Here is a 3,022-nt window from a genome sequence, read left to right as displayed (position 1 = left end):
CCTGACCCTTCCCCCTCTACATTGAATAAAATATTTTGCTTATTTTTGAACTTTCAAAAGCTTCTCATGTGCCATTTTCAGAAATATAAGTTAAGGTGGTAATCTTGTCTTTTCTCTCATGTCCCTGGGCTGAGCCAGCATAAAAATGTAATAATGTGACAGGTTGGGACAGCCATAAACCTTCAAATAAGAAGAAAATAGATAAAAGGGGCTGCTCAGCCAGAAAGGAAAGAAAAATGGAGGTAAAACCCTGTGTGTGATGGAGGGAAGAGGGCAAGATTGCCATAGTACGTAAACATCTTCAACAATGCATAAACCAAGATATAATTTTACTGGGGTGTGTGCAATTTTTTCTTTTTTTGCAATTTTAAAATTAATTTCCTTATTACATTTATTGTGTTACTACATTTATTGTGTTACATTTTCATTGGTTTCAATAAGAAACATTTCTGGTTGTAAATTTTTTTAAATCCAATTTGGGATAATATATTTTACCAAAGGATCAATCCCACCAAATTACTAAAAAAAAAGGGGGGGGGGAGAATGAGAGATAGAACAAAATGCTGTTTCATAGGCAGTTTAAGACTAAACTAATTTCCAGCTGTGACATCCTAATTTTTTCAATTGAGATAAATTTTTGTTATTGTATTGGGATTATGTCGTGGTTTAGAATTCCAGTGTAACTCCAGTCTGTCCAACTTCCCTTTATTTAGCCTTCCTAGCAAACTAGAATTTGACCAAAGGCTACTCAGATCAAGACATTTTCAACTGCACTATGCAAGATGGAGGGAGGGAAGGATGGCTCAACACAAGTAAACAAAGGTCTGTTGTTTTGTCTGAAGTAGAGAGAATCAAGGGAAACCTTCACCAAGCCAGCAGTAATTGGTGAAAACACTGAAATAAAAGCCAGAGTAGAAAATCTCTCTTATTATAAAGCCTATTTCACTTTTCTGATTGGAAAACTTCTTTGTCAGTTTCATTCTCCTCTGCTTCTCTCTCACTCTCCCTCCTCCAAGTTTAAACTTTCTAAACCCAAATAGCAAATATTAAATAATGGGCTGGATCCAGCTAGCCTTTCCACTGTTGAAAAGGTGAAGATGCTTAGTTAACAGAGTGCAGTTTACCACGCACTTTGACAAATCTTCAAACAGTATAGCCCTGGTTAATATAGTCATAGGAGCCCATAATCAATCTAATGAACAGGAAATCAATAGAGTACTTCAGCAACTCTGTCTCTGCCTGTTCCTTAACTTATCAATGAATCTGCAAATAAGAAATTTCTCTTATCCAGACCTGTCATTTCATAATGGTGTGATCAAATATATGCCATGGATACTCTGAAAGAGGCTGCTGAACTGGCTGAATTATGAATCACAAATTCTCTAGGTCATGCCTCATCTTGCCATGAAATGACAATAGGTGACACTGGGCAAGCAACTCCTTTGTCTCATTCTCTCATCTGCAATATGGGGATAAAAATACTGACCTACCTTGCAGGACTACAGCAAGATAGTACATATGAAACACTTTAAAAAATTGAAAAGTGTTATAAAATGCTCAGTATTATTATAAGTAAAGCAAAATTGGCTGAAAAGTATTCATCAGGTACAAGAACGTTATTTCAGATTCCATGTATTCCTGGTAATCTAGCTCTCACACCTGGAATGTTATTATTGGCTCAGGAAGGAGACAAAATGAAGGTGACTTTGCACCATGCTTAAGAAATACATAAAAGTTGCTCCAATTCCAAGATAAGGAAATAACATTTACACTAACAGATGAAAAATTCAGAGGGATGGATGTCATGGAGATCTGCAGTTTATCAAAAACTCAGTGGAGGAAGTAAACAAATCACGCTGAAAACAGATAGGAAAAACACAACATATTTGAAATTGCAACAAGTTTCCTCATTATTTCCTCATCAAGCTGTTTTCCCTTTTGATTAATTTACACAGTCAATGTTTTTCTGTATATATTAAAAACCTAGGATTCCCAACCTCAAGGTGACACCTGGAGATCTCCCGCTATTATTATTATTATTATTATTTACTGCAGATGATCAAGATCAGTTCCCCTGGAGAAAATGGCTGCTTTCAAGGGTGGGTTCTATGGCATTATACCCTGATGGGGTCCCTCCCCTCTCCAAACCCCACCCTCCCCAGTCTCCACTCCCCAAATCTCCAGGAATTTCCCAACCCAGAATTGGCAACCCTATAAAATCCCCCCAATATGTAGCAACCCCTGCTTTGACTGTGAGTGGCCTGGTTTTGCTGCTCCCATTACCGAAACATGGGACAGTCCTTTTACTATTAGAAGTATCATTTGGTAGAATAATTTGGAAATTCTCCCCCACATTCCAAATCTGCTCTCGCCAGGGAGGTCTCAGGGGCTTCATCCATTCAGTTCAACAGCATGGTTAGTCCTCACACCCAGGAGCCAGTCAGCTTACTAGGAAATACAATAAAGGGTATTTTGAAGGATCTCTTAGTGATTGTTTAAATTAATGTTAATCATTTCGCCCACAGTTACAGTATGTGATGATGATATACTACTGAAGAGATCACTTAGCTTAATATCCAGATTTACTAAAAGGGCTCAATATTGTGATCTGTTAGGCTGGAGGCAGGCACTAGGCTTCTTTCTTTGTTTTGTTTTTTGTTTTAAGGAAGCTGGCAATAGTTTGAAAGAGGGATTATTGATTTGGGTGTCTACATTACCACTGTTGTTTCTATTAAGCAGGTATTGCAAGGTATTATTTTGCTTGCTGAATGGTTAACGTTTTTAAACAACTCCTATTTCATTCTTACATTTCCAATGAATAGAAACTAGGATGTGCTTAGGTACCTTAGGAAGCAACTGCTTGCCATTCCATTGCTAAAACTGGGTATATTTGCAATTGGCTTTAAAATTTTATATGTATACAAAGCATAACAATTATATGTGTTTGAGTCCAGTGGCACCTTTAAGACCAACAAAGTTTTATTCAAGGTATTATTATTATTATTATTATTATTATTATTAT

The sequence above is a fragment of the Gekko japonicus genome, unplaced genomic scaffold (assembly GCF_001447785.1).
Source record: "Gekko japonicus isolate JY-2015 unplaced genomic scaffold, Gekko_japonicus_V1.1 scaffold215, whole genome shotgun sequence".
Classification (NCBI taxonomy): domain Eukaryota; kingdom Metazoa; phylum Chordata; class Lepidosauria; order Squamata; family Gekkonidae; genus Gekko; species Gekko japonicus.
Note: the sequence above shows the minus strand (reverse complement) of the source record.